The sequence below is a fragment of the Amia ocellicauda genome, chromosome 18, assembly GCF_036373705.1.
Source record: "Amia ocellicauda isolate fAmiCal2 chromosome 18, fAmiCal2.hap1, whole genome shotgun sequence".
Lineage (NCBI taxonomy): Eukaryota > Metazoa > Chordata > Actinopteri > Amiiformes > Amiidae > Amia > Amia ocellicauda.
In genome coordinates, this window is record NC_089867.1 from 17646602 (window position 1) to 17659011 (window position 12410).

A 12410-nucleotide genomic window follows, 5' to 3' on the forward strand; every position below is an offset into this window, starting at 1 on the left:
GGAGGCACTGGGGATCTGTCCGGGGCGGGGGAGGCCTGGCATGAGGACAGATCTAATTCAGGAGAATGCAACTGCACTGCCGAAGCACTTCCCACTAAACCTGCCACCACAGTCGCCTGCTATTACCAATCAGCTCTGCACCTCTGTCCTTTTATATGATCTTTCACCCCTAATGAAACTCACCGAAGGATGTCAGACTAGCATGGCATTACCCAAGGACCCAAATTCCCTGATGCATGACATTTATCCCCTGTGATACTAAATGGCTGCAGAATAGGCTTTTTCTTTCAATTTTAATAACTGTATTTCAAGCAAAGGCGTCCCCGTTTCCCCACACTCATCAAAAACCATGACTCCGTCGCCCCAGCACGTTCCCCGGGTTATGCAATGCTTTCCGGAATCGGAGCATCCGTCACCAGGAAAGGCTGACCATTCCGTTTATTATTTATACTACAGGGATCCAAAGATTGCATCTCTGTATCAGTGTCATGTAAATAAAAAGACTGGTGTATAAGGGATGACACCACCTGGCAATTTAGGAAAAGAAAAAAAGTCAAAAACTAAGAATTTTCCTTCTGTTATTGTGCAATGTGGTAGAAGACTTTTTTCCAATGGGAGAATATGAGAGTGCATGATAGAGGGAAAAAAAAAAGAACAGATAAACCAAAAAAGTTAAAGAGAAAGAGAGGTCGACGAATTTATTGGAGGCGAGTGCACTGCGTATGTGAGCTTTGCAGCAGCATCGCCATTTGCTGTGCTGCACCCTGGAGAGCAGCGTGCAGAGCTGCACAGGGTTACACCATCACTCCTCTGGTAGCTCATTCAACAGGACTGCTGCCAGAGGAAACAGATTTATTATGACAACTGACAGGGCCGCAGTGCCTCCTTGTTTGCTTGCTTCATTCGCGGTTGTTAGATCTCTCTCAGCCAGCCATGCTCTGCCACACGGGCACAAAGAGGATGGAGCCAAACAGCTGTTCGTATCACACCTGGCCTCCCAGACCAGGGACCTGGGCTGCCCCCACAGGAGTTGGGGAGACGCACATGGCATAGAGTTCTGCCCACAGACCCATCCTTTATTCACCACACTGGCCTCCCCGCAACCAAGCACAAACGAGAGGGTTCAAAAAGCACAAGGTAGAGCAAAGATAGCAAGGGCGGAAGGGCAGGCTACTCCAGGTGCACTGTAGGCTGATCAGGGAGACGGAGGAAACGGCAGAAGTCAGTGGCCAACGAATGCAAGTGTGGTCCTGCTAATGGTTTTCCTCAAGTGTCGCCAATAAAGCACCTTAATGACACACAGAAGTCAACATGCTTGAAGATATTCAATACCATGTTTTATGAATCTAGTCCACACATTCTTTATAATGGTGGGAATTAACCCCAATTAATCCCAGCCACCCCTGATTTATCAGAACCATAACCACTCTGATCCTTCCGATCCTGTTTACCAATCACTGAAAACCAAGCATCTGTCATTAGAAAAAGGCAGCTTGCTTTAATTTGTTTCTTACTTACACTAACCAGATACACATATGTCATCTACTCTGTTCCATTCAGCCTGGCCTCACACCGTTTACCTTATAGTTATTGTATAAATGTATTATCTGAAGTTTCTTTGCTCAAGCTTTTACGTCAGTTGCCCGGTTGAGACCCAGACTAAATAAATCGAAACTTCAACTCTTCCACCCAGACCAAAACAAAACCCTTTATGTTAAACAGGTTTTTTTTTCTGATGCTGACCAAGGTTATGGTGGCTTTCCTGGTCAATCAGGCCCACCGCCTTCGGAAGACAAAGATTGCTCAACCGCAGCGAGCAAGAAGTATAAACCCATGGGACATCCTGGCACAATCCACACCTGGAGCTAGTCCACACAGCAAAGCAAACAAGCCGCACACATGAAAAGGAGACTAACACCGTGCTGCCGCCTCTCGTTTAAAGGACAGCACAAGCACTGCATGAGTCAGGGCTTTCAAAAGCAACGTCCTCACCTCCCCTCTTCTTTGGTTGATGATTAAACTACATTATTTTCTGACACACATCAGATATATCTAGTACAATGTTTAAAAAAAAAAAAAAAAAAGCCTCATTATGGACAAGTTTCAGGAGATCTTGTCTCATTTTTATGTAGGGTGATACAGATTACCCATCAAAGCAGACGCATCATCACATTCTCAAAATCCCCTTCTTCAGCAGCAGCCCCCCCGTGGCTTGCATACATCATTTTAACTATTGATTGGACTCCCGGTGACCCGAAATCCGAAATCTATTACACAGTATGAACTAGACTACTACTAATTGGGCTCCAATCAATCACATATCGAGCATTGATCCCCAATTACTTTTCATTATAAGGTCTGTCAGAACATATTCAGTCCTGGAGGAGGGTAACCTTTAAAAGCACAAAACAACAACAACAATCAGGGAAGTGGGGTCTGGTAAAACTATACCTACACACATTCAAGCCAACAACCAGGGGAAATACATGTAGACCAATCAGACTGTAGAATTCAGCCAATTTAAAATGTTTATATATCCTTCAATATGTTTTTGTGTTTTCTTTTTTAAATAATGGGAGACATCATATACAGAACAGTTTAACAAAGGAAATCATTATTCTGCTTAAAGCCTGTAGGCTACTACAATACAGAATACAGTCATCCTGCAAGAACATACACACATACACATGCTCCAAGCACGACTAGCTTTACAAACAGCCTTTTCTTTAGCTCAGACCCTCAGAAACTTGAAGCCTGTTCTGAAGTGATACATCAATATTACAGGTAAAAGCACATCAGGGCACCGAGTGCAAACCCTCCCCAGAGACGGGAGCACTCCAGAAGCCTGCCAGCTCCATCTTGCAGAAGAAAACAGAAACACCTCCCTGGCTCCCTGCCCTCCCTTTCTCCAACACTATCACATACATTAATGCATTTAATCTTTCATTTTTAAGAACAACAATAATAATACATAAAGCAAACACACACATTTAGAAGCTGACACAAGGGAGAGAAGCTGGAGAGAGTTTAAGTGGGGGTGGGGGGGTTCAATGCACCCCCCACTCCTTTCTTCATGGCATGCAATCAAGCAACTAGAGCCAGAACACTGAGCTTTAAACTAATGCACCATCCAACTGGATAAAACATGATAGAATAACAAGATGTGCACTCAGTTTAAATCAAGGAACTGTCTCCGGAAGCCACTACTGAGGACATTATTTAAAGATGGTGCAATATTACAGCAGCCTTAACTAAACAGCTCCAGGCAACCACAAGAGGCATGAAATAAAACACTGCGTTGTGTTGTGTGTTTATGTAGTGCACATGCAATGCTCTGTCATAGCAGATGAGTCAAGCCTCCATCCTAAATAGCAAAGCCAACCCGCTACCTCAAGGGGGGTGGGGGCCGAGTGTCTCATAATTGATTGGACTTTTAAGGTTGCCATCATTTTGCCATTCACAAAAACAAAAAACATGAAAAGGGCACTGATTTGTTTTTCTTTTCTTTTTTGGCCCCAGTTAGAATAGTGTAGAGAAAAAGAAAGAAAAAAACTAACCAAAAAAAAAAAAAAAAACTGATGGTTTCATTCCACACAGGGAAAGAATTTTCCACTCTTACGCCGCTCACTGCGGCTTGCCGGTTTTTAGCGCGGCAATTAAAGCAGGCATACAGCTGCAACAAAACATCATCTTGTTAATAGTTTTCATAACATCCAAAATAATCCCATGGCGCTATCATTTCCCTGCATCTGCTTTTGTTTTGCTTTAAAATTACAAACATTCTCTTCCAATCCCACAAGTTGACTCCCTAGCATGTCTTTGTCTGATCTCAGATGACATATTGTAGCAATCTAGTAAAATTCCTCATTGCTCTCAGCCTCAATTTTTATTTTTAATGCAGCACTGGCGAGCGTGCGTACGCACACGCACACGCACACACACACACAGTCTAACTTCTTTGACACCAATTGGCAGGACATGATGTAGACTAGCAAGGGTCAATTACATTTTCAGAGCTCCTGGAAAGAAGGTCCACATAAGCAGAGCTCATAGGTGGGAGCTGCCCAAGTCTGTTAACGATTTTCTTTATGCCAGTCTAAAGCCACTCTGACCAAGGCTACTCCAAGGTCAGTGCTCACCACCCAACTCCTCTCCTGTCGCCACACACATCGGTGTGGCAACAACATAACTACATTTCAGATTTCTGGCCTGTTTTGTGTAGCTTTCCCTCACAGTCCACAGGAGAGTTAGAACTGGCGTCAATCGCCATTTTGCAAAGACACCTTCAGCTGCAGTGCCTCAGCATTAGAAAAGCACATCAACCACAGCCTCAAGTCTACCAAAGTCTACAATGCTTGGCCAGTATTTAAGCACCTGATTCAATACACTTTAAGTCTCAATTTCAACCTCAATAACTACCACACACAACAACAAGCACAACTTCTTCCTCACTGCCATGTTTTCTCCACCCACTTTGCAAACCTGTCTCCAGATAGGCAAATATCCCAAAAGCAGGCCACACTACACATCTATACTTAGCTTGTAAGACCTGCATTTAAAACGAGCCACTTGTCATGAAGTCAGTGAAACATTTTGCAGAACACACCGCGGGCTGGGCGAGTAACATTTCTCACCTTGGAGTTTGCCGAAGTACACTGAAGGTACAGCGCCAGCACTACCACATGGCGTGATCATGGCAATGACTACGAGCAGCCTCTTTGAAGCGTGAGCAGAAGAACAAAAAGCAGGAACAAACTTAAACAAATTGGCCACTGCGCGAATCCTGGATCCATCTCTGCTTCCCCGTGTCACAGAACCTCCTTCTGCGTTAACGTGCTCGCAGTGTCAGCCCTAATGTTTAGAAACAACACACACGTAGAAAGCTTTTGCCGTTGCCAATTATGATTGTTTTGGCACTCGCAGACGTAAAACACCCTTTGAAAAGAGAGCAAAAACTGACATGTCATGTGTACTGCTGTCAGTAAGCGCTGACAGATTGTTAAATTTAATGAGAGTGCTGCACTTGAATAGACGATGAAGAGTTCTTTGAAACAGCCTGGTTACTTAGTCCTGAGCATTATCTTCTAATATAATGTGTGAGTAAGGCAAAATAAAAACAGATATGAAGCAAGTTCAGAAGCAAAACCAGGAAGTCTACTTCAAGCAGAGCACTTTGTTTCGCCAACTTTTGGAAGCACAGTGTGCTCTGAAGTCCAGAGGCAGAAAACACAGGTGCACAGAGCTGAGTAAAGACTTAAGGAAAGGTAGCTTATATGAATTTAAACATGAGGTTCCTCCCTCACTAATGTTAACCAAATGCTTGTTGAACATTACCTTCTCAACAGTACACTATCACTAGAAGGGTCAGACACTGGTTGTACACATCACATTGTCAAAATGTCTACGATGGCCACGGCCTATTGAAACAATGCCCAAAATGGAAACACTACAAGAGAGCTCGCTTTTTTATGTATTTATGATTTTGTTCCCTTCAATGTATGTAGGTTTGTTATTTTGAGAAAGAGAACACAACTTTTCTAGCCTCCATGTGGGAAGTCTGATGAATCGCTGTTGTACTGTTGGGAGATCACAAAAAATTTAACTTTCTTTGTAGAAGTAAATAGAAACATACTTTAGTGGAGAGTCAGAGACTCAGGTGTCTTCAGGAACCTGGATTTCCCTCAGGCTCCTGAGGTCAAATGGAAAGAGGAAATCAGTTTCCCTGTAAAGCTCAAGAATTGTGGTGTGTTTCTCCACCTGCTTTAAGAATGTCCTTACAATCTTATTAAAAACTTGAGAAATTGAATCACAACTGCTGTGCACTAGCTTCTATTATCCTTCTTCAACATTAGTTGCATTATAATATAGAAAATTCAATATTAAGTTCCACTGCTGGTAATAAAGCCTTTTTACTTGTTTTAATTATTACCATTAGAATCATTTGATGAGATTAGCATCTGGAGTGATGATAAAATAAGAGCACTTTATCAAAAACGATTTACTTTGCCAAAATACATTATGTAAAAAAAAAAAAAAAAAAAAAGTTACTAGTGAGTGTGTGATACACCTTAGGGTTGAACAAGCACACAGAGGGCCATATTCATAAAGCCTGATAATAAAGGAAAAACAAAAACAATGGGGAAGAGCCACATAAAACCTAAAGCATTTTTTTTAAACTCAAATGAAATATTTGTTTATTATTACTAATATTATTATTATGCATCACATATCATTGTTAATCTATTTATGAAAAGGTGGGTGAAATTAATGTGACCAGGTTGTATTCATTCAATACAGAGTGTTTGACGTGACAGAACGGACCCCTGCTGCACAGGCAAGAGCTTGATGCCAAACAGTTTGCATTGCTTTTTTTTTTTTTAAACTTTAATAAGGCCCTAAACATGTACACTGTTCGCATTTTTTTTTTTTTTTTTAAACACTACACTGAAAAGAGCAGAGCCACCACACACACTCCCTGGTGCATCCACCAGAGTGTCTTTACAATTTGCCTTTACAATTTGAAAGAAAGAAAAACCTCAGATGCTCAACACTCAACATTTTTAAGAAAAACATGGATAACAATTTACGACTTTAAAAATAAAAAGGAAATTCTTGCTGCTTACAAAACTACAAACATAACCGCATGTATGTGTTTATGCAAAGTGAACACCGATGTATCCAAGTACATAAAAACAATGCAACAATTTTTTTATAATTATTCACCAACCATTGGTTTGATTTCCTACTTACAGGGGCTAACCTTTATAGGTGTCACATGATTTTACAATGATTCAAAGCCCCATGTGTTCTTGATTATAGTTAAAAAAAAAAAAAAAAACACTTTTCCTTCACTCAAAAATCCCCTTCAACAAAAACCATGCCTTCCTCAGTAAAACCCCTGACATTACTAACTACTATATCATACTATCCTCAGTATGCATCACTAATAATGTCTAATTTAATAACACACTTAAAAAAGAGAGATATAATGTTGAAAGCTAGTGCATATTGTAAAGCTAAGATCCACCAAAAACACAGTAATCTACTTCCTAAAGACTTGTTTGGATAACCATGTGTTTATTTACAAGAAACAGTATAGGGAACGATGCACTGTGTACAGTACACAGTCTTGCTCTCTGCTAAAGAGCATAATGAACTAAGCTATAAAAGGTTATGATATTCCTGTGCAACCACAGACGAAGACTTCAAAGCCTAGGCTGGGGACAACTGGCTCCTGAATGATAAAGTTTATTGGTGTAGCTAGGAATACATTTCCTGTTTAATATGATTACGGCCAACTATAGAAGAATACTTCGGAAAGAAAGGTCTATAGTTCAGCATTAACGGGGGGGGTCATATCACGGGTTATTTCACAGCAGATGTTAACAGTCGGTATAGGAGGCCTCTCCATAATTATGATGTGGCAGAAATATTGATTATGGTGATGAAACTTGCTAGATCTGATGGAAACAGTCAAAATAAAATGGAAGTAAAAACACAATATCTAGCCTGGAGTGGTGTGCAGAAGTGTAAATTACAATACCTTGGCTGCTCCTGAAACAGATGAAATAAATAAACAAACCAACCCTGCTTATCAAAGCGTTCATCAATGCTTTCACAATTTGATCTCATTATGCACTGTAAATGCCGCTCTCTCCAGTCCCATTAAGACGTTCTCTCATGCCCTCTGGCAAAATCACAACGGTCACTAATGGATGATGGCCACACCGTTTGACTCTCGCTCTTATTTAATCCATCTTAATGAGAGCAGCAGTAATACTTTTGTTGATGCACAAACACTGCTGGCAAAACAACATAGTGGGCTGGTTAAACCCATGAACCAAGAGAAATAAAAGTCTTGTCAAGCTAAACTATAAACTAAGATGATTACCCTCACTCAGCACAGTGTGGTTTGTCTTCGATACAACATCAGAAAAAGGAGTGGGAAGGAGGAGCCTCATTATTTATTAAAAGATAAACAGATCCTTGTTCAAACTATAACACAGTGGTTTGCAAAACAAATTGAAAATGTTGCTTCACCAGAGTGGTGCTATTTATGTACACCACTATATACCACGAGCCATAAAGCAAAACAATGAAAGCTATTGAAGCACAGCAAACTTTGTTAATGGAACCTAATGACAGCATCACAGCATCTACTGCATCAACAGCATTAGAGCTCCAACATATTTCACACTTAATACGAGGAAGATCTGTTTGAATGCAACAGCACCATTGTAATGCAATTCAATTATTTATTTGGTTATAAAGGTCGAACAAACACACCTTGCGATTCCTTCGCTGCATAATTAAACAGTGCACCTGTCAGATTTCTTCTTTTGTGAAGTAAGCAGTACACTTGCTCAATTTGCGGTCTTTTAACAGGATGCATGTTTGAGTATTCAAACACTGGATGAAAAGGAAAAAAAAATAAGAAACGCCGGCGTTACCAGAGTTAGATAATTCTAATGACAATTCCATCTGCAGTCAGGGGAACAAACTGAAAGGAAAAAAACTAACAAAAAAACCTCAACAACAAAAAAACGGAAGAAATACAATTAAGACTATCTGTAGCAAAGTCATTCTGTTACAAAAAGTTGAATTAAATTAAATCCTTATTTGCTGTTGTTTCTAGTTTTGCCATTTAAAGGAGTGGGGGGGGATTTTAATTGCATGTGCTCATCAATGTTGACAATTTTACTCAATATCAGTTACCAGGATTTTAAAATACAGTAATCTCCTCCACCATTATCCACGAAGAGCATTCATTAGCCCTATTCGCAATCTGTTAATTACAGCAAATTAAATTATAACCAGCAACTGGAATGCCTTTGTATTAGTTTTAATTGTTTTTTTTTTGTTTTTTGTTTTTTTTACTTCTCCTATCCAAGGTCAGAGTTATCAGTGAAACAAATGTTCATGTTGCATTGCAAATTGCTTATATTTGGTCATGGTTTAATTCAAGTCTGAGGAAATATTGTGAGAATTGTGGACTCGTGGTCCTGTGTGGGGCTAACCCAGCAATTCTACTTGCTTGGTACCATGAGGTGGTCAGGCAGTTGTAAATTTAGTCTGAGACATGTTCCCGGTTTCTTGACAATGATTTAAAAAAGAAAAGGAAAGGAAAGGAAAATGTACTATCCCCATCAGAATGTGGAAGTTAAAACACCCAAAAATAACAAAACAAAAAGTGGATATGACCTCCACTTGCAAGAGACCTCAATTACATTTAAACAATTAGCAATTAAACATTAAGCATTTCACCCCCACCAAAATAAAACAAATTGTCAACAACGACATTGTATTTTACCCTACATTACTTTACTGCCTGTTCTTTCTGACACTAATCTGCATTAGTCTAACATGGACAAACTGAATGTTGCATATTGCCCAAAAGCATCTCCGATATATTACTGTTGTTTTTGAAACTCCTAATTTCCTAAGATGTTTACATGGCACTACAGCACATGACTTAACAGGATTTTTTCCCAGTTATAAAAAGGTCATTCAAAACAGCAATGTTTTTACTTTACAGAAAGAGTGTATTTTGGAAACCAGAGCAGAGCCTTACAAACCAGCTGTGAATGTAGTGTTTTGGGATTTACAAATGCACAACAGAGAACCACCTTCAAAATACTGATCTGGCAAATACATATGGACATACTGTAACTTTTAATTATGATCCAGGAACTATACATTTACTATAAATGCAACGGTTTCATGTACATGAAATACTCTCTTGCCAGCGTGGTATGAAACTTATGGAATTTGCAAGTATCAGCAGGTCACAATGTAACAGCACAACGCTGAAGTACACGAACAAGAAAATAAAACAAAGATTAAAAGCAAATCTCGTCTTTGGAAGCCTTGGTTCCAAATGTGTTTAGTAAACTTTCAGCCTCATATTTATTCTAAGGTTCAGAACATGGGCTGAGACTGCCTACAGAGAAAGGTCAAAACAAAGCCTGTTTTCAGTTACTCTCCATGGCCTATTTTTAAATGCCTAAAACTCTGTATAACTTCATTAGATCCTCTAACCACATTTTCTCATCATGTGGTTTTTCACAACTCTAGTGTCAAACCCAAGCATGAAAGCCTGTCTTCTCCCCATTTAACAACACTCACAGATGAACTGAAAACAGAGATGTGCTGTAAAAGGACATCAGTGAGGGAGACTGTGAATCAAATACACTCCCAAACGAGAGAGAAACACAAACACACAATGCTAGATTATGACACCGAGAGCCAACGGGGAAAAACAAGAAAATCTATGTGCATCATCATTTGCAATTACTGGAAAAGAGCACGGCCATTTACTTATCTCGCCTCTGTTTGCAAGTGAACTTGTACTACATATACGTATATATACACATACACGTGTGTGTGTGTGTATATACATACATACACACACATATATACATACATAATTACACAGACACATTTAAATACAATACATTAAACTGATGAAAATGGCTCGACGCCAGAATTAGCTATTACATTTATTTCACACAAAGCCCACGCCAACCTCCCCCTTCTGCAGTGTAGATCTGAATAATCAAAGGCTAATCAAAGATCCCCTTTCTATAGGCCACAATCGAGCCAGGAGCAACCGAGACAGATCTGACATAAACTGACACGATCAATACACTTGGCACCTTTGTGGGCTGGAGACTGCGAACAAAGATGCGGCGTTAAACCCTGTGGCACATTTAAAAATAAAGCATCTCCCAGTCACACACCAATTGGGCACAATGGCAAACCTGCGCGGCATGAGTGTGTGGGGTGAAGGGAAGTGCATGTAGCCATTCATAACAACACACACACCACGGTGCTTTCTTCAGACATGTCTTAACCGGGGGCTCTGGCGATTGTATTGGGGGGTGGGGGGTAATAAAATCGTTATTTCGGCGTCAAACTTCTTCTCCATCGCTGTCAAATGTAAATACATCGGTTCACGTTTTACTGATATACTGACGTGCCGGCGAACAATGACTGATCTGTCCGACAATGTGAGAAATCTGGCAGGGCACGTTTTTAAACATTATCGCCAGGGCCAATTAAAACTGTGATTCATAACAATGTGCATGTACATATATATTTGTCCCGTTTTCCTCTATTTTTCCCCCCAATGTTGTAAAGAGGAAGCTGAACACGACCCAAACAGTCCTACGTAAGACTTCCGAGACACAATACTTTTTTGATGGTTGTCAACCACATTGACATCGTTGTAGTTATCAAAGCAGCTCTCATTTCGTGTCTAATGATATAAAGAAACTGTCCTAAAAATGCAGACTTGTCAAATATAAACACACAGGGGTTGGGTTGGGGGTGGGGGGGGATCAATCAGCCTCATTTTACATAAAGGAATGCAAGTGTTTTCTGTTTATTTTACATTTGCACATCAGCTGGCTGGTTTCTGTTGTTGTTGTTTGGTTTTTTTTTTTTATTATTATTAAGCAAATAACATCCCATAAAAGAGAATGCAGGACAAAAAAAAACACATTACGATCTGATGCCAACAACTGATCCTGATCACCGGGCTGTCAGGACGTTTGATCGATTCCGTATCATGCATCGCCTCGGTTTTATGATTTGTGTTGAAATGAAAACAAAAGAGTTCCCCCATCATCAAAAGCACGACTGGTCCTCCCATTAAAACAACACAACAGCCTCTCAATTAGGAAAAAGGGTTTGATACTCGCAAAGTGGCGTTTTTAAAAAATACATCCGTGCATCTACAAGCTCATTCCCCAATACCGATCATCCCCCGAGTACATGTCGCTCATTTAAGGACTTACCTTTCTTTCTTGTTCTACAACATCAGTGTTTTTGTTTGAGGAGCTGTCTGCAACAAGAAACAGGAGGCAGGGAAGTAGAGATGGGAAAAGTGTGTGCCACTTTTGGGTGTTTTTTTTTTGTTGGTTTTTTTATCCACGTAAGCGACTGCTCCTGCCGAATCGTGTTTTTGTCATCAATATGTATGCTTCTGAATAAAGTGTGTGCGTGTGTGTAAATATCAATGTTGGGATTTTTTTTCCCTCTCTCCCTCTGTAGAAGATGGAAAGAAACCACCTTCCTACAACAGGGGACGGAGTCACAGGGAAAAAAAGAAAAAAAAAAAAAAAGGTTCAGCCCACCTCCCAGTATCGGGCGACCGGATTGGCCGCTCGGGTGGTCTGGGCGTCAAACCCACCAATGAGGTGTGAGCATGTAGTGATTTAAAAGAGAGAGTTGGTGCGTGCGTGTGTGAAAAAAAAAAAAAAAAAGAGAGAAAGGCAGACGAGAGATACAAAATAAGCAATCGGTTGTGTGTTTTAATGTGCAGATGCGGTTAGGGGATCCGTGTGCGGTTTCATAATATCACACCGGACGGGCTGTTGTGAACGCACCGCGCCGCTATCGCCCGTTGG

The 12410-nt window shown here is 40.4% G+C and overlaps 1 protein-coding gene across 6 annotated transcripts in view; it reads right to left on the minus strand.

The window, feature by feature from the left end:
* The window catches only part of rerea (arginine-glutamic acid dipeptide (RE) repeats a), a 173137-nt gene extending 160779 nt beyond the window's left edge, over positions 1-12358 (minus strand). For 4 of the 6 annotated variants that reach the window (XM_066691245.1, XM_066691246.1, XM_066691242.1 and 1 more), the window contains exon 1: positions 11799-12358. The gene's annotated coding sequence lies outside the window, so the exon portion shown is untranslated. The remainder of the gene's footprint in view (positions 1-11798) is intronic. The other 2 variants (XM_066691248.1, XM_066691247.1) reach the window with 1 other exon arrangement.
* Positions 12359-12410: the final 52 nt, after the last annotated feature.